Source organism: Cynocephalus volans, chromosome 12 (genome assembly GCF_027409185.1).
Source record: "Cynocephalus volans isolate mCynVol1 chromosome 12, mCynVol1.pri, whole genome shotgun sequence".
NCBI lineage: Eukaryota > Metazoa > Chordata > Mammalia > Dermoptera > Cynocephalidae > Cynocephalus > Cynocephalus volans.
In genome coordinates this window covers 48,743,321-48,770,744 of record NC_084471.1, presented here as the reverse complement: position 1 = coordinate 48,770,744, position 27,424 = coordinate 48,743,321, and the positions used below count along the sequence as shown (strand labels likewise).

Genomic DNA, 27,424 nt, shown 5'->3' with positions numbered 1-27,424 from the left:
TGCTGCATTAAATCAAAAGCAAATTTGTAACCTCCTGGTGCCAAATTTGTGTTTTATCTCTGTAGGTGAAAATGTTTTAATATCAATGCCTAATGTTTTAAAGTGCTGAGTGGAAAGTAGAAGAGAGGTGTTTTGATCCATTTTCTTTTTTTAAAATTAATTAATTTATTTTTAAATTGACAGATAAAATTGTATGTATGGTGTACAACATGATGTTTTGAAGTATGTATACATTATGGAAAAGGTTAAATCTAGCTAATTATCATATGCATCACCTTACATAGTTATCATTTTTGTGTTGAAAACATATAACATCTACTTTCTTAGCATTTTTCAAGAATACAATGTAACCTTATGAACTATAGTTGCTATGTAGTTGCTGTTCAATAGATCTCTTGAACTTATTCTTCCTATCTAAATGTAATTTTATATTCTTTAACCACATGTCCTCGAATCCCCAAGACCCCTCACCCTCCACTCCTGCCAACAACTGCCCATACACTAGTAACTACCATTCTACTCATTATTACTATGACATGATCTTGTTTAGATGACTTTCAGAATCTCAGACATATGACTGAGATCATGTGCTATTTGATTTCTGTGCCTGGCTTATTTTACTTAACAAAATGTCCTCCAGGCCCATTTGTGTTGTTGCAAATGACAGGACTCCCTTTTTTATGGCTGGATAGTATTCCATTGTGTATAAATACCACATTGTTTTTATCCTTTCATTCACTGATGAACACTTAGGTTGATTCCATCTTTGCTGTTCTGAATAGTGCTGCAGTGTACATGGGAGTGCAGATAGCTCTTTGATTTACTGATTTTATTGCCTTTTGATAAATATCCAGTCATGGGATTACTGGATCATATGATATTTCTATTTTTATTAATTTGAGGAACTTCCATACTGTTTTTCCATAATGAGTGTACTCATTCACATTCCCAGCAACAGTGGGTAAGGGTTCCCTTTTCTCAACATCCTTGCCAACACTTGTCTTTTGTCTTTATGATAATAGCCATTGTAACAGGATTGAAGTGATATTTCACTGTGGTTTTGATTTGTGTTTCCCTAACGACTAGTGATGTTCAACACTTTTTCATGTACCTGTTGGCCATTTGTATATCTTAAGAAATGTCTGTTCAGGTCTATTGACCATTTTTTAATTGGGTTATTTGTTTTTTTTCCTATTGAATTGTTAGAGTTGCTTATACATTTTGGATATTAACCACCTATCAGATGTATAGATTGCAAATATTTTCTTCAATTCTGTAGGTTATCTCTTCACTGTGTTGATTGTTTCCTTTGCTATGCAGAAGCTTTTTAGTTTGACATAATCCCATTTGTCTATTTTTTCTTGTTGCCTGTGCTTTTGAGGTTATATCCAAAGAATCATTGTCCAGACCAATGTTATAGAAGTTTTTTCTCTATATTTTCTTCTAGTAGTTTCATAGTTTCTGGCCTTACATTAACTCTTTAATCCATTTTGGGTTGAATTTGTGTATGGTATGAAATAAGGGTCTAATTTTATTCTTCTGCATGTAGATATCTGTTCAGATTTTTCCAATGCCATATATTGAAGACACTATCCTTATTGTGTGTTCTTGGCACCTTTGTCAAAAATCAGTTCTTTTTAAATGTGTGGATTTATGTCTGGGCTCTCTATTACTATGTTCCATTGGTCTATGTGTCTGTTTTTATGTCAGTACAATGCTGTTTTGCTAATTATAGCTTCACAGTACATTTTAAAGTCAGGTAGTGTGATACCTCCAGCTTTATTCTTTTTGGTCAAGATTGCTTTGGCTATTTTGGGTCTTTTTGGTTCCATTTGAATTTTAGGATTCTTTTTATATTTATGTGAAGAATGTTATTGGCATTTTGACATGGATTGCACTAAATCTGTAGATTTCTTTGGAGTGTATGGCTATTTTAATAATAATTCTTCCAATTCATGAACATAAAATATCATTCCATTTATTTTTGTCATTTTCAATTTTTGTCATCAATATTTTATAGTTTTAGTACACCTCCTTGGTTAAATTTATTCCTAAATACAGTTGGTGCTCCATAGCCATGGGTTCCATGTCCATGGAATCAACCAAGAGTGGATTGAAAATATTCGGAAACAAAATGCATCTGTACTGAACAGAATGTTTTTTGTCTTTCTTCTGTAAATGATATAGTGTAACAACTGTTTATTTAGCATTTACGTTGTATTAGGTATTATAAGTAATCTAATAAAGATTTAAAGAATGAGGGAAGATGTATGTAGGTTTTATGCAAATACTATGCCATTTTATATCAGGGACTTGAGCATCAGCAGATTCTGATATATGCAGGAAGTCCTGAAACCAATCCTTCACCAGATACCACGGGACATTGTATTTTTTCTTTTTTTGTAGCTATTGTAAATGGGGTTGTTATCTTGATTTGTTTTTCAGATAGCTCACTATTAGTATATAGAAACACTACTGATTTTTGCATGTTGATTTTGTATCCTGAAATCTTATCGAATTTGTTTATTATTTCTAACAGGTTTTTGTGTCAGTTTGGTGACATAACAATTTTTGGTGAATTTTCTATATAGATGATCATGTTATCAGCAAACAGGGGCAATTTTACTTCTTTCTTTCCAATTCTTTCTCTTGACTAATTGCTGTGGCTGAAAAGTACTACGTTGAATAGAAGTGGTAAGAGTGGACATCCTTGTTTTGTTCCAGATTGTAAAGAAAAATCTTTTAATTTTTCTCCATTGATTATGATTTTAGCCATAAGTTTGTCATCACTGGCCCTTATTGTGTTGAGGTATATTTCTTTTATGCTTAATTTATTGAGAGTTTTTCTCATGAAAGGATGTTGAATTTTGTCAATTGCCTTTTCTGCATCTCTTAAAATGATCATATGGTTTTTGTCCTTCATTCTGTTAATGTGATGTATTATATTGATCCATTTTCATCGCAAACAACCTGCACTCTGGAATTACAAGACTGTGGGTGATGTTTGTAGGTTACTTGGATTTGCATGAGACTCTTATTTATTTATTTATTTTTGAAAGTAAGTAGTCTAAATTTCCAAAAGCAAGGTACAAATTTGTTTGAATATTTTTTTGTGTTCTTTAGCATCTATGTTGAAATTAATTTTATAGCTCACAATGTAGTTAGTGCTTGCTAGGGGTCAAATGTATCCCCCCAAATTTCATGTGTTGGAAACTTAAATCCCCACTGTAACAGTGTTAAGAGGGTGAGAAATCCGCTTACGATATTTAAAAGTTGGGGTCTTTGAAAGGTGATTGAATTGTAAGAACTGTGCTCTTGGGAATGGATTAATCCTCTCATGGAATAATAAGTTATCATGTGTGTGGACTGGTGGCTTTGTAAGGAGAACATGGGAAAGCTCTTGCCATCCTTGTCATGTGACACTCCTGCATTGCTGTAGAGGTCTACCACCAAGAAGAAGGCTCTCATCAGATGTGCTGGACCTTGGACTTTATAGCCTCCCAAACTCTAAGAGATAAGTTCTATTTTCTTTATAAATTACCCAGTTTCAGGTGTTCTAAGTGAGAGAAAAAAAGACTAGTACAGTGTTTTCTGGTCATATACACGACAAATTGTGATTGTTTTGATTCTCTAATTGTTTTGAAATTCAAGCCTGAGATTTAACAGAAATTTTTTCTGAACTTCCTAAAAATGTAAAATAGTTGCCTGTTCACAAATAAGTTATTTAGGCAGAGCTCTGTCCAAAATGTCCATTTATACCACTCACTTTACTTGAATAGATGTGTAAGATGTACTTTCAACATAAAGATCTGAATATTTCCTGACCTTAGATTCCTGGACTGGAATAGTTTCACTTTAATGTTTTTCCTTTCATGAATTTGAGTTATCCCTTCTGTTCTTGCTGGTAATCTTTTGCATGTTCAGGTACAGTACTCCCTTTAAGAGACCTGAGAGACCACCTGTGTCAGAATCACCTGGGATGTTTTATAAAAAATTGCGTATTTCTGTTGATTACTTGGGAATCTGCATTTTGTTAAGCACTTCGTGTGCTTCTAATACACACGATATGAAAACCACTACTTTAGAGGCCCAAAGGTTATTTATGCCATAAGGTTACAGGCACGTATTCACTCCCTTGAAGCTGGAAGGCCTTAGAGTAAGTACCCTTAACAGTGAGCTTGATCTCCTTTGGATGGTAGAGTCATGAGCTTGTTATTCCACAATGAAGATATCAGGGAATCAGTTATAAGTATTTGAAAACATTTTTTATTCTTATTATTTACTATGTTACCATTTTAGATATTCTGTTTCATGGCTATAAATAAAACTCACAATCTGGATATCTCAGAAATTTTCCCAAGTTTGGAAAGGTACTGAAGTGTTCATATATAATTAGGAGACACTCTTATATTCAAATAAATATACTGGCACATATAAACCATGCACATAACTCTAAGGTGTCCAATAGTGCCTTTCTGGTGAAAGACATGGCAACGTTTTCTTACTGACTATTCTGGCTTCTAAACCTGGAATAATCTGCAAATCTACTGATAATGCAAGTAGGCAGTGCCACCTGAGCTTCCTGCAGCAAGTGCTAACTGAAAAATATCAGACATTTTTAGGTTTTACGGTTATTCCATGATGTTCTTTAAGGAAATCAGGAACTTTGAAAGATGGGGAGAGAAAAAAATAAGTAAATAGGTTATTTCAGCATGAAATAATTGATAAAAAAGAAAAAGATTGATAGAGTTATTTCTGGTCATTTAGAACCCTACAATTTTGGGCCGAGCCGCGGGTTTGGATCCTATATAGGAATGGCCGGTGCGCTCACTGGCTGAGTGCCGGTCACGAAAAAGACAATAAATAAATAAATAAATAAAAGAACCCTACAATTTCAACACAATGTGTTAGTTTCTTCAAGAGCTGGTCAAAGCTCTATTAAGAATTGATTGGACTAATTTTTGGTATTTTGTAAGTGCATTTTGGTGGCAAAGATTGGTGCTTGTAGATATCCATCCAGGGACATAGCCACTCAGTTGTGTTAGCTTCCTTGGGTTTCCTGGAGATTTACAGTGTGATCCTAAGTGTTGTCTAATTTCACCATCAAAGCTCTCTTACTATTTTTATTCACTATGGATTCACATTGTATTTTAAAGTTATATACACATTTTTCATAACACTTCCTTGAAATGAATCTGATGTAAACCTGCCTTCCAGATTAGTCTGAGAAGATCATGATTATTTGGTGATCAGAGCTGGAATTCACACACCACATAATCTTTGTTTAGCACCACGAGTCTTCTTTATAAAACAATCAAATTCTACAGTATGGAGCCTTTGAGCTTGATTGTTCTCTATTATATTTCTTGCATCTTTATTCAAAGACAATATTGTGAGATTATCTTTAGTTTAGATATGCCAGAACCCTGTAGATGGTCAATATATATTTGGTAGAATGGAAAATCATTAGAATTGTAATTGGCATATTAGAGAATAAACAGAACTGATAATCTACATGTAGAAGAGAAGCAAAGAAGTCAGCTGTTCTCCAGCTGCAGTAATATTACTTTAAAAATAGTATTATATTGTCCTTATATTCTCCTAAGATTCATATAGCCAAAGTAGAACCTACCTGTTAGGAAAACCTTTGCTACAGTTGTTTGCCACCACATTCTGAGGGAAGCTCTGCCTCTGTCATTTAACTGCCTGCTGTTGTCTCATCTTCACATACCTGCACATGACCAGTCAGTCCTGGGAATAAGGGTCATGCCTGTTGGCGACTATTTGCTTGAAAACGCTTAGTTAGTTTGGGACTATAGCCTCGAAAGGACATTTTTTTGTCTGTTTTTGCATTTTGTTTTTAATTTTTAAAACATTTGTGTGTTGGTCCTTTCTGTATACCAGAAATTCACTCCCATCTTTTTCTTCTTTGTTTTACATTTTGAACACTGACCCGTCTGTTTAATTTGGTTTCCCTCCAAATTAGCGAAAGCGTTGGCTATTAAGATAGACAGAATTGCCAAGGTCAAGGGTTCAGATCCCAGTACCAGAAAGCCACCAAAAAACAAAACAAAAACAAAACAAAATGATGACAAAAGATAGAATTGAAATTCTCACTCTATGACTTATTAACAGTTTGATTGGGGTTTTTTATGAGAATGAAAATAGATCACATATGTACTTGCCTAGCACAACACCCTTAGTTGACTTCAATAATTGTTGTTTTGTCCCTTTCCTGCCTTCACAGCACCCGCTTACAGCCCCTCCATAACTAGGCATCGTACTTCTTTCCTGCATATCACCTTGCAATACACTATATTCATCAGTTCCTATGCTGCCCCAAACTGTATGTTACAACACATCCTAAGGCCAACTCTAAGACGAAGGGAAATATAGCTAAAGTATAGCTGTTTTTGCTTCTGCCAAACAAGGATAGAAACTACTTGCTTGTTGATCGATGTGAGGAGTCTGATAGGGACCCAGGCAAAATGGGACACGCTAGTCTCCCAGGGAATAAAATGAGAGCTTTGAGGTAGATTCAGTATATGGAAAAATTAAAATGAATCCTTCTGGTGTTTGACCTGTCTATGTAAAAGGCTCATTTTCACAAAGATCTCTATCTACTCTGGTTCTTAAAAGCCTCCGTTCATTTTTATTATGATAAATTAAATTAATCTTTAAGATGAGGACTATATGAATATAGGTATTAATACAGGATTTATGTTAAGGTAATTACTGACGGCTTTAAGTTGTCCTGTAATGATGTTTTCCTACCTCAAAACAGAGGTTCAGAGGAGCCTTTTTGGTAATCATCTTTCTTAACAAACATGCTAATCAGCCAGTGATAAAGAGCTGCACATATATATTTTTTTTTCAAACTCATGAAATCTATTTTTGGCTTCTAATGTTATTTACCTAGGGTAGTAGTGTTACCTTGATAAGGAAACTAGAATAAAAATAACAGAAAATAAGTATTTTATATTATTCTCCACTTGAAATGAAAATATAGAAGATCTCATTTTTAAGTATGAAGAGGTGGAGAAAAGGAAACTTAGTTCTAAGATTTTATGCAATGAAGGTGGGTGATTAATTTTAAGTAACACACACTTTTGCTTATGTGGCAAATCCTAAAGCCTTGGGAGATGATTTGAAATACATGATGTTCTCTCTTAATTGCATGCAATTTGAACTATTCTGTGTGGAATGCTTCAAATGCCCTTATGTAGAATGGAGTACCAGTGAAGAGGCCTTCACTATTTGGAATGTAAGAAAACATCAGATTAGGAAAACCTGACTTGTTGCAACTGTGCCAAAGCCTGTCTAATACTATTTAAAGATAAGAGTACAGGCCAACTCAGAAACTAACTAGTGCTGGGCCCTGTGGAATCAGACCACATTTGAATCACAGATTGGATTCTTCCTTCCTAAACTGGGAAGGGCCTGGAACGCAGTTAATTTATGCTTCTACAGGGATGTAGGCAGAGGCTTGCTCGTTGCTTTACTTAATCAGGGTGAGGATTAAACAGAAATTCAATATCATCTCTCCAAGTCACCAGGTGGTACTGCTAACCAAAAGGGGAAAAAAGAGTTTGCAATAAGGAAGAAAATATTGTTAGTCTAGAAGTCTATATTTGACAAATTCAAGTAAAGCTAATAGATGCTGAAGAGAGTAATGATTATCAGAGAGTTTTATATGGATGTAACTTAAACACACTCTAAATTAGTGCAGAGTTCTTGGTAATGCTGTCAGAAATGCCAAAATGGAAAGAACTCTGGGTGAAAATTAGTTGGTTTTGCATTCCCACTGTGCAAATGTATTGGAAGTTAATTGTGTAAGCTGAGGGCAGACCATGAATTTTATCCATGTTATTTAAAGGGAATATTACCTATCCTTTTTCAACTGATAGTAAGACTAAAATTGTTATAGAAAAATAGTTCCTGTGCATAGCAATTAGGCCTCTGGCCTCCTGGTTTACTATACTGCTAAAATTTCCATCTTTGTTGAATTTCTCAGGTTCTCTGTTTCCATTTTTTTATGTTACTGAATTCTGTTGAATTTTGAAATTGGCCAGTTATTTCTTAAAACTGTGAAGAGCTTAGAAATTTATATGAAAATTTGGATTTTAATAAATGAAAAATTAGCATATAGGATATTTCAATAAATTATATATATGAATTTGTTGGTAGATAGAGAGATGATAGTATATGGATCTCAAGGTACATAGATAACAAAGATAGAGCTGTAATACTTATTTCATGCTATGTTGAAATAACTATATTTGGCTTTAGAAAGATTATGAGAGTACTTCAAAAAGTTTATGGAAAAATCGAATTAAAAGATAATATGAATAGTTCCATGAACTTTTTGATGTACCCTTGTGTATTAGTCCTTTTTGTGTTGCTGTAGAAGAATACCTGAGACTGGGTAATTTATAAAGAAGAGAGGTTTATTTCGCTTACGATTCGGGGACAGCTGCATCTAGCATGGGCCTCAGGCTGCTTCTACTCATGGCAGAAAGCGGGGCAGGCAGCTGGCAGGTAGAAGCAAACCACATGGTGAGAGGAAGCAAGAGAGAGAGAGGAGGTGCCAGGGTCTTTTAAACAATCAGGTCTCACGGGAACTAATAGAGCGAGAACTCAGTCATTACCCCCACCCCGCAGGGAGAGCATTAATCCATTCATGAGGGATCCGCCCCCATGACTCAGTCAGTTTCCAACACTGCCACATTGGAGATCAAATATCCGCATGAGTTTTGGATGGCACAACACATCCAAACTCCATCACCTTGTATTTTGTCATGCCAACTTTCATATAAGAAAAATAATATAAATTTTTAAAATAGAGGATCATAGCTGATGTTCAGTTAATATACATGCAACTGATTTTCTTAGTGGAAGGAAAATATTACTGAAAGATAAGTATTTTGTATGCATGATTATATACTAAATGATTATCATATGTAACAATATTCGGTTATAAATGTTTGATGCAGAAATTTTAAAATATTCACTTACTTCAAAGATATGACAAATTAAAAATAAGGTAGAAACACATGTTATTTTTTTGTTGGTCTGTTTTTATCACAAAAGTGCATAAGAACTAATAGGAAAGTTTTTCAATATTTTTTACCTGGGTTGTATGTGCTAGCATCATCCACCATGTATTTTTCATTGCAGATAGGTTAATCAATTTTTCAATGTATATACATGGTATTAAAATGAACTCTGTGTTCTCTATCATCTAAAGATCAATCATATGAGAGCATCTTTCATGAACAAGCAAAATGAAAATAATGACAAGCATTTCACTATGTTTTTAGTGGGTTAACCTTTTTAATTTTAATTTCCAATGCTCATTAGTAAAAATAATTCACAAATGGCATGTTCTGTAATACCAGCAATCTTCCTGTTATATAATAACACCTTCGTACACTTAGAAATACATGGGCATTAAAAATATTTGTAAAAAGGAATGGAAATGGTGATCCAAAATGGCCTATCTACAATATGACAGCTCATTTATTCAGCAAATATTTAATAAACACCTACTGTGTATCAGGCCCTGTTGTAGACACTAGTGTTAACAGTAGTGAATAAAAAAGCCAAAGTCTATGCTTTCATAGAGATTGCATTACAGTAGAGATTGTCAAGCAAATAGCTAAATATATGTCAAATAGTACTTGTAGAATTTTAAAAAATGAATCAAGCAAAGAATGGGAGTGTTTGGAAAGGGTGTGCAGAGAAGACATTTTAAATATGGTTGTCAGAGGCACCCTCATTTTTAAGTTGATATTTGAGAAGCAACCTGATGGAAATAAACAAGGGAACCATCTGAGCAGAGCATTCCAGACAGAGGAACAACAAGTGGAAAGGCCCTGAGGTAGAGTATGCTTGGCATGTTTAAAGGAAAGCAAATAGGTGGATGTGGCTCTAACAGAGTGACTAAGGGACCTAGCAGACTGAGATGAGTTTAGGGAGAAAGAAGGCACTGATCATGTGTGGCCTGATACACTATTGTGGGAATTTATGGTTTTATTCAGAGTGAGAGGAAAAGTCATTGGGAGGGTTTTGAATGAAAGAGTGACATGATCAGACTTATTTTTTTAAGAGATCACTCTAAATGATTTTTAAATAATATACAATGAAGAAACAAGTGTGGAAGCAGGGAGCACAGATAGGAGGGCAACCAGGACAAACTCCATAAAGACAGATGTCGAACACTATACTATAGCTGTTTACAGAGTGAAAAACAAAAGATGTCTCAGAGCACCTTGGTAGCCTCCTGAGTGACAAAGGTTCACATGTCACAGTGACAAGCTCATACAGACATTTTCCTGGAAAAGAGTTACTCATTAAGTAGTAACAGCAAGAAAAAACCAAAAAACCCAAAAAACATGGACATTGATATCTTTTGAGCAGCATGTATGTGTCAGGTGATTTTCCTTGTTTATCTAATTTTATCCTCCGAACATGATGACTATTCTTATCACCATTTATTTATTAATTTTGTCTTTAGTATCTATTCCAAAGTTTTTCTGAGGCAATTATTTTGTTAAAGTATTATGAATGTATAGTAAAATTGACTGATTTATATAAAATTATAATCAATTCCGCAAAGTACAGAACAGTCTCCCTTACCCTAAAAATTTCCTCATCCTGTTTGGAATTCCCTCCTCTCATCCTGACCCTAGACAACTAATTCAGTTGCTCTCATTACTGTTTTGCCTTTTCCCAAATTTTGCATAAATGGATTTACAGGGTAGGTAATCTTTTATGTTTGACTTCTTTCACGTCACACAATGTTTTTGAGATTCATCCACATCGCTGCATGTATTGATACATTGTTTCTTTTTATGGTATGGATATACTACAATTTGTTTATCCATTCACCGTGTGACGGACATTTTGGGTTGCTTTAGCAAGTTTTAGACTATTATGAATAAGGCTGCTATGAATATTTGCATATACATTTTTTTGTGGATCTATATTTGCCTTTCTCTTAGTTAATACCTAGAGAGGACTTGCTTGATCATACGATAAGCTTATTTTATAAGATACTACCATACTATTTAACAAAGAGGCTGTTCAATTTGCATTCCAATGAGCAATGTATGACAATCCCAGTTTCTTCACATCCTTGTCACCACAGTATTGTCAATCTTTTTAACATTAGCCATTATATTGTGGGTGATTTAATTGGCATTTCTCTAATGATCACTGATGTTGAGAATCTTTTCATGCTTATTTGCTATGTTTATCTTCTTCTGTAAAGTATCTGTTCAAATCTTTTGCCTATTTTTAAAAATTGGGTTGTTTATCTTATTATTGAGGCATAAGAGTTCTTTAATATTCTGAGAGAAGTTCATTGTCAGATATATGTTTTGCAAAACTTGCTCCCAGTTTGCAGCTTGCTCTTCAGTTTTCTTAATTTGTCTTCAAGATTGAAAGTTTTTAATCTTGATGAGGTCCATGATATCAACTTTTTCTTTTATGTTTTGTGCTTTTTAAGTTCTGTTCAAGATATTCATACCAAACTCAATGTTACAAAGTTTATCTGCTATGTTTTCTGCTAGTAATCATTTCAACTCTTTTGTGTAGGTCTGTGATCTATATTTACTTAATTTGTGTGTATGATGCAGGATAATGGTTAATGTTAGTTGTTTTCGTTCAGATATTCAGTTGTCTCAGTGACATTTGTTGAAAAGACTTTTTTCCCATTGACTTTCCATGGGAACTTTGTAAAAATCAGTTGACTGTATAGGTTGTGAATATATATTTTTTTGGATTATATAGTCTGTTTATACATCTATCATTATGCCAGTACGACACTGTCTTGATTATAGTAGGTGTATAGTCTTTCAAGATTTTGATTGAGATTGCTTTGAATCTATAAATTGATTTGCAAAAATTTGTCATCTATATAATTCGTGTCTGTGGCATATTCCTTCATTTATTTAGGTCTGTTTAAGCTGCCTTTGCACTGCTTCATAGTTTTCAGTGTAGAGGTCTTGCACATCTCTTGTTAAACTTATTGTTGTGTATTTTGTTTTTTATGTTATTATATAAAAGTTGTTTTATAAATTTTTCATTTGACTTATTTGTTGCTAATAAATAGCAGGGGTTGCCAAGTATTGACCACAGACTGGCCACCAGTTTTTGTCAATAAAGTTTTATTGGAACACAGCCATACCCATTTATTTATATATTGGCTATGGCAGCTTTCATGCTACAAATGTAGAGTTGAGTAGTTGCAACAGAGGCCTTGTGGCTTACAAGCCTGAAATATTTACTCTGTCTCTTTAGGATAAATTATGCCAACTCCTCATATATATTTTTTAACCTTTATTTGTACATATTTGTGGGATACAGTGTGTTGTTTCAGTACATGCATATACTGCACAATGATTCACTTCGGGTAGATAGCATAATTTTAGTTTTCTATGTGGACCTTATATCCTACAACCTTGCTAAGTTCATTTATTATTTGTTATAGTGTTTCATTGCTTAGCATTTTCTACAAACATTGTAATATCATCTGGAAATAACAATAGTTTTCTTTCTTTCTAAGGCATTTTATTTCCCAGTCTTGCCTTACTACACTGACTAGGACCTCCAGGACGTAATTAAATAGAAATAGGGATAACTGACATCCTCACCATGTTTGGTGTCTTAGGTAGAAAGTATTGAGCTTTTCACTGTTGAGAGTGATTTCATCTGTAGGTTTATCAAGATACTTTTTATTGGATTGAGGAAGTTACTTTCTGTTTTTCATTGTTGTTTATATCATGAATGGACATTCAATTTTATCAAATGTTTTTTTCTGTATCTATTAAAATAATGTGGTTTTTCACATGTGGTGAATTATATTTATTGACGTTTGTATGTTAAACCAGCCTTGCATTCCTGGGATAATGATGTATTAATTTTTTAAATATTGTTGAATTTGATTTGTTAATAGTTTGTTAAAAATTTTGCATGTATATTCATAAGAAATATTGTTTTATATTTCTCATTTCTTGTGATGTCAATGTCTGGTTTTGGAATCAGTCTTCATAAAATCAACTGGAAGTGTTCTTCCTTCTCTGTTTTCTGGAAAAGTTTGTGTAGGATTAGTGCTATATCCGTCTTCTGTATTTGACAGAATTTACCAATGATGCTATCTGAGCCTGAAATTCTTTATATGGGAAGGTCTTTGATAACAAATTCGATTTTGCTTATTGCTATAGGAACCTCCAAGTTTTCTGTTTATTCTTGGGTCTCTTTTGGTAATTTGTCCATTACATCAAGATTGTTAAAGGCATTGGCATGGAGTTTATATAATATTCCTTTATTATCATTTTAATGTCTGTGAATTCTGTGGTAATGTCCCCTCCCTCATTACAGATATTGATAATTTTTGTTTTTGCTCTTTTTTTCTTGATCCTTTTGACTAGAGATTTATTTTATTGATATTCTCAAAGAATCAGCTTTGGTTTTGATAATTTTTTTATCTTCTATTTTGTATTTTATTGATTTTCTATCTTTATTATTTTGTTCCTTTGCTTGCTTAGATTTTAATCTGCTTTATGATTTTAGTTTCCTAAAGTAGAGTCTTAGATCACTGACTGAGACCTTTCTTCTTTTCTAACCTATGCATTTAAGGCTATAAGTTTTCCTTGAAGCACAGCTTTATTGGCATCCCACAAAATCTGATATGTTTGTTATCATCCATTCAAAATATTTTCTAATTTCCTATTTTGAATTTTTGGGGGAACAATGATTATTCAGAAGTATATCGTTTAATTTACATATTTTTTGTTTTTCTGGGTATTTTTTACTTGCTATTCATAAAACAATTCCATTGTGGTCAGAGAACATACTCTGTATAATTTCAAACTTAAAATTTTAGTCTTGTTTTATGGCCCAGGTACTATTCTATTCTGGTAAACATACTGTGTGCACTTGAGAAGAATGTGTATTCAGCTATTGTTGGGTGCATTTAAGTCAAGGTGGCTGGTAATGCTATTTAGATTTCTGCCTTTTAATTGGAGTATTTAACCTCTTAATATTTCATGTAATTTTTGATCAGGTTGGATTTGGGTCTACCATTTTGTTGCTATTGTTTTCTTATTATATTGTCTGTTATTTTCCCTCTAGGTTAATTCTTTTCTACCTTTTTATTATTAGTACCTGGATCTTTTCAGATTTCCTTTTTGCTTTTCCTGTTGGATTATTAGCCATACTTCTTTGCATCATTTTTATTCATTGCCCCATATTATAATAATATCTTTAATTTTTCATTTTATTTACAGTTAACAATTTACCATGCCAAATAAAATATAAAAATCCTTCAGCCTCATAGGTCCATATGCTATCCCCCTTCTGCCTTTATATTATAATTGACACATATGTATATATAATACATACATTATAAATGTCAAAAGAAAATGTTATAATTTTTAAAACATTTGTATGCTTATAGAGAAATTAAGAAAGAAAAAGCACAAAGAAAAAATAATTTCGGCTAGTTTTGATACTCATCATTAATTTCCAAGGATCTGAGTTTGCTCTATTATTTTCTGCTACCAAAAATTCTTTTAGTTTTATATGAAAATTTCCTCATTTTGTCTTCAGTGTTAAAGAGTTTTTCTTTACAGAAGTCTGGATTGATGGTTTCTTTCTTTCAGCACTCTTCATTCTTCTGGCTGTCTTGATTTCTAACGAGAAATCACCCATTAATTGCCCATTATTTCTCTCTGCAATATGTATGTTTTCTTCTGCTGTGTACAAAATTTGTTCTTTACCTTTGGCTTTCAACAGCTCAACTTTGATATATGTGCCTTAGCATGGATTTTGTGTATATTCTATATGGTATTTGTTTAGCATCTTGTATTTACAATTCTTTCATTAAATTTGGAAAATAAAATTTGGCTGTTAATTTGTCAAATTTTTTTTCTGCCCCATTCTCTTTTTCTTTTACTTTTGTTATGCTAATTACATTTTAATTGATCTGTTCGGTATTAGCTACCTTTTTTCTCTGCATTTTTCACCATGGATAATTTCTATAGATTCCTCTTCCAGTTTATCTCTTCTCATCTTTTCTTCCATGTCCAACCAGCTGTTAAGTCCACCTGGTGAAATTATATTTTTAGTTTTAGAATTTCCACTTGGCTATTTTCATCTGTTTGTGTTTTTCTCCTGCGATTTCCTATTTGTTTTTTCTTTTCTTTTCTTTTTTTTTTTATATTCTTCATAAGTTAGTTAGTTTTGGATTATATCCTCGGTATTTTATGTGTTAAGTTGTGGAGATTTTATTATTTTTCTGGATTTTCATTATGTCCTTTATTTTTCCAGTTAATATTCTTGGATAGGTTTGAAATGCAAACACTGTGTTTTGAGAGGCAGCTCCAGTGTTAGTTAAGATCTTTGGCCTTTAGCTGATTTTCTTTTTTTTTCTTTTATCTCCTTACTATCTTCAGTGGTTATGGTTTGTAAGCTTTTTTTTTTGGTTCCCAGTTGCTATGGGTCAAATGTATCCTCCAAAAGTTCATGTGTTGGAAACTTGATCCACACTGTAATAGTGTTAAGAAGGTAGGAAATTCAATTACGATATTTGAAAGGTGGGACCCTTGAGAGGTGATTGGACCATGAGGACTGTGCCCTTGTGAATGGGTTAATCTATCCTAGTGGTAATGAGTTATCATGGGTGTGGACTGGCGGGTTTATGAGGAGCACACGAGTCAGCTTTTTTTCATGCCATCTTCACCATGTGACACCCTATAGAGACTCACCACCAAGAAGTCCCTCACCAGATGTGTTCCCTGGACCTTGGACTTTATAGCCTCCAAAACTGTAAGAAATAAATTTTATTTCTTTATAAACTACCCAGTTTTATGTATTTTGTTATAAGCAACAGAAATGGACTAGTACACCAGTCCAGAATGGCTGCAAGTTTTTCCACTGTGCTTCTGCTGTGGAAGAAGACATGCTGCAGAGATTGTACTTAGCCCTGACTGAAAGTGATATCCTATCCCCATGTGATAAGTAGTGACTAAGGATCAGAGAGGGTAAAATTATTTGCCTATCAATCTATTATTAAGTGTCAATCTATTATTAAGTGGGGTTCAACCAATCCCAATCTAAGTGACTCCAAAGATCATGTTCTTTTGCTGTCACCCTTACAACAGTTATCTAAGAGGATTAATTTCACTGGTAACATTTTTACTGACAATTTTTTAAGGCTTCATGGAAGAGGTGGCAATTGAGAATTTAGTATGATGTTTGAAAAACATATAGGTGCTCAGGAAACATTTCTTAATGAATGTATCTGGGAATTAACATTTCTCTTATCACATAAAAAATTACCTCCAAAAAATTTAGTCAGTAATTCCTAATTTGCAATTCTTTTTTATTTCTTTTCTCTTTCTTTTATTTTTTAGCTAGAGATCCATTTATCCTTGGAGCTGTGTGTACACAACTGTCAAACAAAGGTTCTGATCAGCATGGATAACCAGTATAAATACATTGAAATGGTGTCATTTATAGAAACAACAAACATTGTGTCCTGTATGCCAATTTATGTTATACGTAAAATTTGTTAGTTTAATATATATCATAGTTTAAATACATGCAAAAAAAGAAAAACATCTGAGAGAAGGAAATGAGTAACATCACACAAATGATACAATGGCATTTGCATCCAACATTATCAAGTAATTGTTCTCAAGTGCTTTTGCAGTGGCTGGTATTTCAGGATAGTGTTCAAAGAGATCCCAAAGTAAAGTGACTGCAACAGAAGCACATGGAAGAAGGAGGAAAACATGAAAAAATCAGCGTAAGAAAGATAAAATAATAGTATCTTTGTTAAATTTAAGCTTAAAAAGGGAATTCCTTTCCATTATGAAAGTCTGCTCTGAATTTTGGATTAAGAAGCATGCTCAGATTTCAAATCTCCAGATAGATAATGTACAAATTTTGGCTTTACCTAGTTAGAGTGACCTGTCAAAATTGGAAGTTCATTTTAAAATGTTCCTTTTGCCAACCAGTTTCACTTTTTATGTGATCCAGTTTTAAATCGTATTTCTCCAAATTATATCACTCATGATATAGCATTATGGGAAAGTAAAAACCTGTCACTCTGGACAATGTGCAGTGTCTCCAGTTAGGCACCGCCGTATGGGAACTCACTGATGATGTGAAAATACAGAGATGTCTCTCTCCATTAAGCCTCACAAACTGAAAATCTTTTGGAGTTTCTTAGGGTTGCATTCATTCTTAGAATGTTACGATGTATGCATTTTCATTTTACCTATTAGCAATCTCCATGGTCATTTTTGTATTGTATTGTTAGTCGATAGCAATTTGTATTTTGATTCGAAAAAGATGATAGCTTCTTTTGCATCAGAGCCCTCTTAAAAACTTAGCAGTCTTCCTATTTTATTGTAGGAAATTCCACATGTGAGTACCCACTCCTACAATTATTTAGAAACTTGGTTCTCAGATCTTCTATATTTCTTTGACACATAGGGGATTACTTAAGTTCATCCGTCTTCAACAGGAAAGCCAGACTCTTAGGCTCTGCCCCTGAATTATATTATATATTTATTTGAAAGATTTACTGTCAAGTAGATCTCCTCCAAGATCCAGGGTTGTTATATTTAATAAGTAGCTCATAGGTTAACTTGGTGTTGTCACCATTGCAGCAAGACAGAAGGGGATAGGGACTGGAGAAACACACAAAAGGTTTTAATATGACAGTCTGAAAAGACACATCACTTCTGCTCACTTTTCTGTGGTAGAAATCAATTACCGAGTAACACTTAATCTTAAGGGAATCAGGTAAATAAAGTTTGATTGTGTCCTCAAGATTAAAAAAAAAACAAAGAACAGATTTGATGAAGAACATGCTGAATAGTCTATGGATACCAATTGAATATGCTAGCAGAAATACATAAGAATGCTGGTTTCAACATAACCTTCTGAAGACCCAGATTAGCAGGACCATTTTTTGTTTCTTTGTTCTGCTTTGTTTTTTAAGGATGTTCAGTTGAAGGAAGTGAAATATATGTATCTCGATTTCCCCGATTCCCCAATACTAACTGCCAATAACAACAAAGAAGAAAAAGAAAAATGGAGACAGATACAACACCAAATCACAAAAAGTAAAGAATGACTGGAAAATATAGTAAAGTATGGACCAAAACACGGAAGGATTCTGGAAATAGTTGAAAAAATTTATAATCCTCTAGGGGATGTAGAAATTCACAAAAATGGAAGGCACATCCTTGAAGGAACTGCCTTCTTTGAAATAAAATCTGGAGGCATGATGGGTTACATTGTTGAATCTTTCTCCACACAGAAGAGCAGGAAACAAATTCAGACCTAAAATAGAAGACATGGAAACCTCCAGTTTCTTTAGGAAGGAGGGTGCAGAAGTGGTGGGCTGGGGAATATATGGCAATTGGCTTGGCAACCATTAATTGAGACAGCTGGAAGAAACAGTTAAATATTAAATCACCACAATGAGAACATCCAATATACAGGGTGAACTGTGAATCACACAGCTCTCCAGCATATTCTGAAATGGGACTATGGAGCAGAAATATGCCCCTAAACAGATGGAACCACTGATTTGATTAGAACCAGTTCCAAAATAACAACGATAATTGTAAACTGCTGCTGCTCCAAATTTTTCATCATGATTATTCCTTAGCCACAATCCATCAGCAACTACTTCTTTTTTTTTTTTTTTTTTGTCTTTTTGTGACCAGCTGCACCGCGCTCAGCCAGTGAGCGCACCGGCCATCCTTACATAGGATCCGAACCCGCGGCGGGAGCGCTGCTGCGCTCCCAGCGCCGCACTCTCCCGAGTGCGCCACGGGGTCGGCCCCATCAGCACCTACTTCTACTGGATGGAACTCTCCCCTTCAATATGAGTGATATTTAAACATAAACTTAACCGAGAGCCTTAGAACTGGGGAAAGCTACCATAGGAAAGAATAGGAAAGATAGTTAAGAAGCACAATAACAACAGAAGACTGTAACATCAGAATTCAAATATACCCATCCATGTGATTTCAAAGAATTAAAAGAATGAAATGTGGAGTGCAAAGAATTGAAATAATGAAATATGGCTTCTTTGAGGCAAGAGTTTAAAGAAAATGGGCAGAAGAATAGAGAAGAAATGAGGCAACAAAAAGGATGAAAGTGATCTGGCGCTGCAGGAAAGACAGGTATGTTAGCAGCAGTAAACATTTCATAAATGTAGGGGAAAGCAAGGTCAGGCAAATGGAAAATGAGCTTGAGATAGCTGCGATTAAGTGAAATGGAAAAAACAATGAAAATCATAATGTAATATGAGACATCCAGTGTGTTTGTGTGTTGGGGTGTGTACGTGTAGTGTGTTTGTACATTGGGGTGTGTGTGTACACAATATTCATAAAAAAGAAGAAAGCAAATGGAAAAGAAAATAAATCTGAAGACATAGGAAAAAACTTTCTTACCATGAGGACATAAATATGTAGATTGAAAAGGCACCCTGTGTTTTAGGAAAAAATCTTACACAGAGGGATTAGCACTGAGATATGTCTTGGTGAGTACAATGGGCTTTAAGGATTACACAAAGCAAGTTATCTAAAAAGTAGAAAATTCAGGCTGGCTCAGCTTTCTATAAGCAAAAATAGTCCAGTGGATAGAATACAAGTCTTATATGTAATCAAGTTATCCTTTGGCTATAAAAAGATGATGGTGAATCTTGAATCCACTTACATGTGGAGCCAAAGATAAGGAAACAAGGAAATTGAGGTTACAAAATAGAAAGTAAATCTTTAAACAGGGAAAATTTAGAAACATTTTAAGAGATGGTATAAAGTGTGAGTGCACTCATTTCCTCATCTTTCTTAACAATGACAGATGATATAATCTACGAATAAAATCCATAAGAAAAAATTTCTTTTAAGATAATTTAATTTAATTAAGATGAAGTTCCCTTTGAAATGGAAGAGTAGCAAGTGTAAGTTTTTTAAAAGTGCATTTTAGTCATATGGAGCGTACTGGTTTTCTGTCATTTCTAGAAAACTATCATTTTTAAAAAAGATTTTATCACTTTGTCATCTGTAATGGATTGAACTATGTCTCCCCAAAACTCCCTGAAACTTGAATTGTGTCCCCCAAGTTTTGTGTGTTAGAAACTTGACCCCACTGTGACTGTTAAGAGGGTGGGAAATCTTATTATGGTAATTGAAAGGTGGAGCCTTGAAGAGGTGATTGGATTGTAGGACCATGCAGTAGTGAATGGATTAATAATAGTGGTCTGGGGTGTGGTTCTGAGGGCTTTAAAAGAAGAGGGGAGTCTCTCTCTCTCTCTCTCTCTCTGTTCTCCCTGCTTCCACCATCTTGCCATGTGAGACCTCTGGTTCACTGTCACCACCACCAAATGGACTTTGGACTTTTCCCAGCCTCAGAAACTGTAAGCAATAGATTTTGTTTTCTTTATAAATCACCCAGTTTCAGATATTTTGTTATAAGCAAAGGAAATGGACTAATATATCATCTTTTCTTCTAAATTTCTGCTTCTTATTATATATGATTTTTGTGAAAATTATTGTTTTACTAACATTGTACATTAAATAATCTGTTAATGACTTTTAAGATTCCAGAATTTCTTTTTATAACAGTGGTTGTTTTACTGAAAATAAATTTTTATTTTTTTAAATTTCATATTTCTTTCAATTTCAATAATATAAAATATAAAATATTTTAAACTAATATGATTTTTTAAAAAGAGGTTTTAATTTTACACTACATTTTGGAATAATAAAAATATATATTCTTGTTCTGAATTAACTAGGACATTTTGTTATTGTTTTGTATTTTCATTGATGCTTCAACTTTAGAAAATTAGTTCTTAGAAGTGGTAATGAAGGGAAAATCTTCAGACAGTATCCAAGGACTTATCTGTGAGACTGTTATAAAAATTAATGTGTCACTGTTAGAACACAGTAAATCTATACCATTAATGTCCTCTAATTGTTAATCATCATTAAGGAGTTAGAACATCATTATCATTAATTTTCCTAAGTTATTTGGATCTTATCAGCATTAAAAAAAATCAAGGAAAAGTTAAGGCATTAAACTCATATTTCTGAGCTGGAAATCTAAGATTAATGAAATATTTTTTTACATGAGTAGCATATGTTGAATTTCACGACACTGAAAGTTGCAGCCAAAATTGAGAGAATATGAGAGATAGGTACCTATTAGAATCAACAACTTCCCGATAAACTCTATCCCTGAGGTTTTGTAAATTGTAAGTTACTGTCCCAAAGGACAAAGGTATCATTTATTATGATACGTAGTTGTTAGTTGATTTCTAAATGGCTTAAACATGTTTTAATTCTAAGAGTTAAAAATTTCCTCAAATAAATTCAAAACTCCTGGTAGGCACGTTTTCTTAAATGAGTGGTTAGCAACATTTCAATGCTACTATTTACTCTGTGCTTTTTGTGGCTTAGTAAATTTATTTAGCTTTGTCCTTTTTTTCTTTAGGTTATCATATAGCATTCTTATGAGAGAGAGCAAAGTACCAAAAATATAACTAACCTGTCTGCTTCCCCAAAGGTGATTTCAAAGGGGCACAGCTCTTTCCAGATACTAATCCTTTTTCTGTACAGTGAGCTAAATAGTTGAAATCCTTTTCCTATATCACTGGTAATAAAAAGTATTTTTACTTTTCACATTTCATTTGCAATGGCGTTGGGTAGCTTTTAACACTAATTTGCAATAGAGCATAATATTCTGAGAAGCAGGAAAATATCGCTTTAAATCATAAAGAATTAAATTAGATATTTCATTTTTCTCTAAGTAGAGATGAATATCTCACTAAGATTAGAGAAAGAGAAAATGCATGGCACACACAGAAGGCATGTCCTCCTCTGTCCCTTTTTAATCATTTGCTATTGCTTGAAATTGTTTCTTTGATGTGTTCTAATATCTCTAATAGCAGCCATGATTGAATTTAAGAGAAATATGGATGATTGACCATTATTATTATTAAAAGAAAAGTCTTTTTTTTTCTTTGATGTGATAGAAAAATGTTTAAAGACAAACAAACAAAATGCTTTTCACACATAAAGTCTTCATGAGACAGGTGATGGGATATTTCTCTAACTGATGGCTGAGTAAATCACCTCAATTTCATTGTTTCCACAGTGTTGACCAACGTGCTGCCAGCCTGGCTTCCCACTTGTGATTTAAACACATGATTCAGAATGACTTTGGAGGGCTGTGATACTCACGGATTTATGGGGCACTCGTATGTGGGATTCTCATCACTGTACAGCAACCCTGTCGTTTTTGAGACAGAGCCTGTTTGACTGGCTTTGGATTTATGAGGGAAATAATTCAGAACAGAGTAATAATTTTCCTTTGGCAATTACACTACCATTTGGTACTTTGTCCCTAAGGGGAAAATGAATGTGCTGGGATCTGTACAGGAGTTTAGTAGCTTGATGTAGGGAAGAAATCAAGGTCAGAATACAGATGCAGAGCACATGGTTGCTGAATTCTAGTTCTGGCTCTTCAGTCTTAAGGCTGTCCACTTTTGTGTGGCACTTTGCAGTTTACAAAATACTTTTCCATTTCTTTTCTTTTAACTCTCACAATGACCCTGGAAAGTAAATATCATTTTCCCTGTTTTATAAAGGAAGAAACCAAGACTGAAACGGTTGCCTTTTTCAAAGTCATCCAGCAAATATTTTTAAGCACGTACCATGTGAAGGCTTTATGATACACACTGAAGATGCAGAGGTGAATAAGACTTAGTCTCAGCATTGTTTTTTTATTAGGAAGAATTTCAAATATATACAAAATCTGGCAAAAGAATGTAACCAAGTACCTGTATCTCTCGCTATGCATCAATAATTATTTACTGATGGTCAGTCCCTACTTCATTCTTGTCTCTATCCAACCTTTCATGCTATTTTGAAGCAAATTCCAGATATTGAATCAATTCATTAAAATAATTTCACTATTAACAACTAAAAATGATTATTTTTAAAATGGCCATCTAAAAGTTAACGTTTTCTCAATAATGTCAACTATCCAGGGAATGTTTAAATTCCTAATTGTCTCATAAATGCCATTTATTTTTACAGTTGGTTTGAATTAAGACCCAAATGATGGTACTGCTCCAAGATTCATCAATGTGTCTTTTCAAATCTCTTTTAAGCTGTTGATTTTCCCTTTCACTTCTTTTTAAAAAATTTTTCTTTCTAAATTTTTGTTTGTCCTATAGGATTTTTCACTGTCTGGATTTTGCTGACAGCATCCCCACTGTGCACTTTAATGTGTTCCTTTGTCCTCTCTGTGGTCTGTAAATTGATGATTGAATCTAGTGGATTGATCCAGTGTAGGTTTAGACTTTTGGCAAGACTGCTTCACAGTTAACTCTATATGAACACATAAAATAAGTAGTTGTATCTCTTTTTATGATATTTGCAGCTATTATTGTTCAATGCGTAGATCTATTAATTCATTGGATGTTAGAAAATGGTGATTCCTTCATTCTTTCATTTATAAATGAAATAGTTCTTTAAAGAGAAGCATGTTCTCATTTACTATCTGGTGACCCACTGATATAGTTTTAAGGAAAGTCAGAATAAATGCTTCATTGTTTCTCTTATTTTTCAGTTTCAAAATTAATGGGCCAGTTCTCTACCGTGCTTCATAGTGACCACTTATTTTGTTTTGTTTTGAAGTATCATTTTGACCTTATGGACTTAAGTATATTTGATATGCTTTATCTCATGGCAGTTTTATTCTTATTGATATTCAAAATATCCTAGCTTTGTCCAGAAGCTTCTGCAAATTGGCTGCAGAGCTCAGATTAAATGGGTTCTGATCACTTTGCTCTTGGTAGATGCCCTCTATCCTGCTATCTTTCCATTTGTCATCATTCCCCTTTGCATTGCTAGATTACACTCTCAAGAGCCTTCAAAAGATTTCTTTAAAATGTATCCACTTTTTGAAGTGTTCTATTTTCTTCCTGCTTAATTATTAAACTTTGTGTCGGCCTAAAATTTCGACCTTCGCTATATATTTAGAAAATTACATAGGAAATTATAATGGCCTCATATAGGTATTGATATCTGATATCTGATAGCTGAGCTTGCTTTTGGGATTTCTTTTTGAGATTTTGTAATTGACATGGACTATCTGTGGGTTTCTTTCCAGACTCAGGATTCTGCCCTACAGTTATACCCAGGAAGCAATTCCCCCAACACCCCATATGCCATTATTTGAGTCCTTCACCCTTTTTTTCTCAGTCTAAATATAGGACCTCCAAACTACTTTTCATAGGCCTAATTCTTCCCTTTCCTGTAAGACCTTAATATGGAAAATATTTCTGCTGATTGAACCATTTCCTCCTATGTAAATTTAAGAAACTTTATATGATTACCTCCCCCTTTCTTTTTTAGACCACATCTCAGTACTCTATTGCTTTACCATGTGAACAATATTTCTGAAAGCAAAGTATTGTTGTAATGCATGCTTTTCATGGTAGGTATATTTCTGCTAACTAAACTCAGTCTCTCCAGGCCAAAGTCTGGGCTGAGGATGTTCTCTGACTTATGGAAATTAGACTACTGAAGGAACATAAAGAATGGGGGTCAGTGGTAAAGAAAGTGGCTTTGGCAGATGCAGCAAAAAAAAAAAAAAAAAAAAAAAAAAAAAAAAAAAAAAAAAAAAAGAGCAAAGGCTAAAAGCTACATTGAGTCCACTGAAGCTCACATTTCAAAGTCACGGCTATGGGCCAAACCACTCCCTTTATCCCCATGTGTTCTATTATATTATGTTTCCCTCATATGGCCTCCATGGATTACTACCACTTGATATCTTCCATCTTCCTTGCCCCATTTTTTCATTTACTAGAAGATGGGAAAGGGGATACAAAATTATTGTCAGCCATCTTTGAAATAGTGGTAAGAATATTGTGGGCTTGGTGCAGGAAGACTATGTTCAAACACCAACACCACCCTTATTTGCAATATTACTCTGGTGAAGTTAAGTAACTTTTTGATCCTCAGTTTTTTTTTTTTGTTTTTTGTTTTTTTTTTTTTTTTTTTTAAAGATGACCAGTAAGGGGATCTTAACCCTTGACTTGGTGTTGGCAGCACCATGCTCAGCCAGTGAGCGAACCGGCCATCCGTATATGGGATCCGAACCTGGGGCCTTGGTGTTATCAGCACCGCACTCTCCCGAGTGAGCCACGGGCCGGCCCTGATCCTCAGTTTTGATCTGTAAAGTGGTGATACTAATATTGCTAACCTCAGAAATTGTTTTGATGATTTAAAAACATAATGCATGTAAAGCATTGGCCCAGAGACTGACACAGGGAGTGCTGAATCATTGTTGGCCACCAACAGCGACTGTCTGATCTGCATAAGATCCTCTTTTCCTTTGTCTGGGACCAGTTGCTGCTTGATAAAGACTGAAAACATGCACTTAGACATTTGCCAAGAACCACAATGTGATATAACCCTTGGCTTGATAATTCTAATTTGAGTATTCCATCCAAAGGAAATCATTTAGAACATGTAAAAGTATTGTGCACAAAGATGTTCATATCCTTGTTATTTATAATATGAAAAATGTTTTTAACCAAAATACTCAGCAATAGTGAACTACACTTACCTTCTGAACAGAATATTGTTAGAACCAATGCAAAGGTAATTGTAAAGAATTTTAATAATATGCAAATCATTCTAAGTTAAATATATAAACTTTATGTGCAGTATAATAAAATCTATATGAAAAGCAAAACTTTGATATAAACAGTCTAGAGGAGATATACCCAGTTATTTTTAAGTGATTTGGTTTGGGTGATGAATTTTCTCTTTTCTTGTTTCCTGTTATTCACACATTTCTCTAAAAAGCAGCCATAGGAAGGTAGAAGTTTCACTGATTCACAGACCTTTAGGTTAATGATTTGATATCCTGATGACAGTAAACTAAATCTCTGCAGAATCCTGCTGGAAATTTGTATTCCTTTAACTCCTATGTGGCTCTTTAGAACATTGGAAAACTTTGCTATCCAATAAGCAGAATTCCATACTAGCTTTAAGGATGGTATTTTACAGGGAAATCATAATATCTGTGGATATTTTTTCTGTATTAACTTCAGGCTGTTTTCTGTGTTTAAATTCTGGACTAACTCAGCTAATTAACCCCACCTGGAACATACAGCTTCCTGTATATAAAGCATATATACTTTTGAAATGTATTTATTACTTTAGTGATTTTTCAGTGACTTTCCTCATATTGTCTAATGCTGCTTTAAACAATTAAACAACAATAAATAATGTGTGGATAAGCTTTGGGGATTTTTTTCCCTTCTGATACTTGCATAAGAAACTTTATAAAACAAATCTCATGCATGACATATCTTTAAAATCATGGTCTCTGTTTTTATGTCCTCCATTTCACTCACTAGGTATATATTTTTCTCATAAGCATAGTTTATATAGTGAGAGAGAGAGAGGATCGACTAGGAAATCATATTTCACTTCATCCTTTCTCATCTGTGAAAGATGCCTGGCACATTTGAGTTTGCTCTCCACAGAAGCCAGTCACCCCTTTAAAGCATAAATCAGATCATGTCATTTCCCAGCTCAAAAATTTGCAGTGGCTTTCCATCAAACATAGAAAAACAATCTGGGCTTCCACTGTGCTAGAGTCCAGCTGCCTCAATGCACATGTGTGCTCATGGGGTCTCAAGTGCCTGTGGGTCCATGATCAGTCTCTGCAGGGGCAGAAGCAGGAGCCATGGGCCTGACCACCTGCCACCCACCAAGTCACCTTTGAGTCAGATGAGAATGAGAATACCATTGTGCAGGGCATCTGGCTTTCAGGAAATGGTATTGATGGAATGAAGGAATCCTCTCCATCTGATCTGCAGTCTTGGTGGTATTCTGGTGTTTATGGTGCCTCAGTCTGTGATGAATTAAAAAGAACTGTAGCTGAGGAACTGGCATTGGAACAAACCAGGAACGAATCTATCTGAAAATCAGAAATGACTAAAACAAGGCAAAGAACTGGACCAAGAGAGGGCTGCTGCCAATGAGCTATTCTTCTAGAGAGGATATCAAGTGAGGAGGAACGCTCTGAGGCAAAGTAGCTGGTAAGCAGCTAGAAGAGTGATAAAGTAGGGGGGTGCAGTTTACGAAGAGCAGCTGGCTGGGCCGGAGGAGAGGAGCTCAGAGCTCTACAAAGACACCCCTGAGCAGTATCAGAAAGCTGCTGAAGAGGTGGAAGAAAAGTTCAAGCAAGATGAGTTTCATCCAGTCTGTGCTTATCTGCAGCCCGACATTCTTCAGAACATGCTTGAGAGGGGAGGATAAAGTCAACTTTTAGAAGATGTAAAACTTCTTCAACATTAAGTGGTGGA

At 34.3% G+C, this 27,424-nt stretch overlaps 1 protein-coding gene and 1 pseudogene across 1 annotated transcript in view; both read left to right on the top strand.

Annotated features, from left to right (window-relative positions):
• TRHDE (thyrotropin releasing hormone degrading enzyme) overlaps positions 1-27,424 on the top strand; it is a 394,124-nt gene that overhangs the window by 315,537 nt on the left and 51,163 nt on the right. The window lies entirely within an intron of this gene.
• On the top strand, positions 26,813-27,377 carry LOC134360926 (MICOS complex subunit MIC19-like; annotated as a pseudogene).